The sequence below is a fragment of the Plasmopara halstedii genome (assembly GCF_900000015.1).
Source record: "Plasmopara halstedii genome assembly, contig: Scaffold_110, whole genome shotgun sequence".
NCBI classification, from domain to species: Eukaryota; Oomycota; class Peronosporomycetes; order Peronosporales; family Peronosporaceae; genus Plasmopara; species Plasmopara halstedii.
The window spans coordinates 695,238-695,461 of NW_020187031.1; positions in this window are offsets into that span (position 1 = coordinate 695,238).

The following is a 224-nucleotide window of genomic DNA, read 5'->3' on the forward strand; positions in this document are numbered from 1 at the left end:
ATGAACCAAACGGACTTGTGCAAGTGGCTTGGCCTCGCCGACTACTTGCACAAATATAGCGGAAAATATGCAAAAATGACACGGCAATTGTCGAATCTCCTTAAGAGGAAACGGAATGGTGTTGGACCACCGAGCATCAGGGGGCTTTTGACAGACTCAAAGAGGTCCTCCTTCATGCACCAATACTGGCGTTGCCAGATCCCGATCGTTCTTTTAGTATCGCC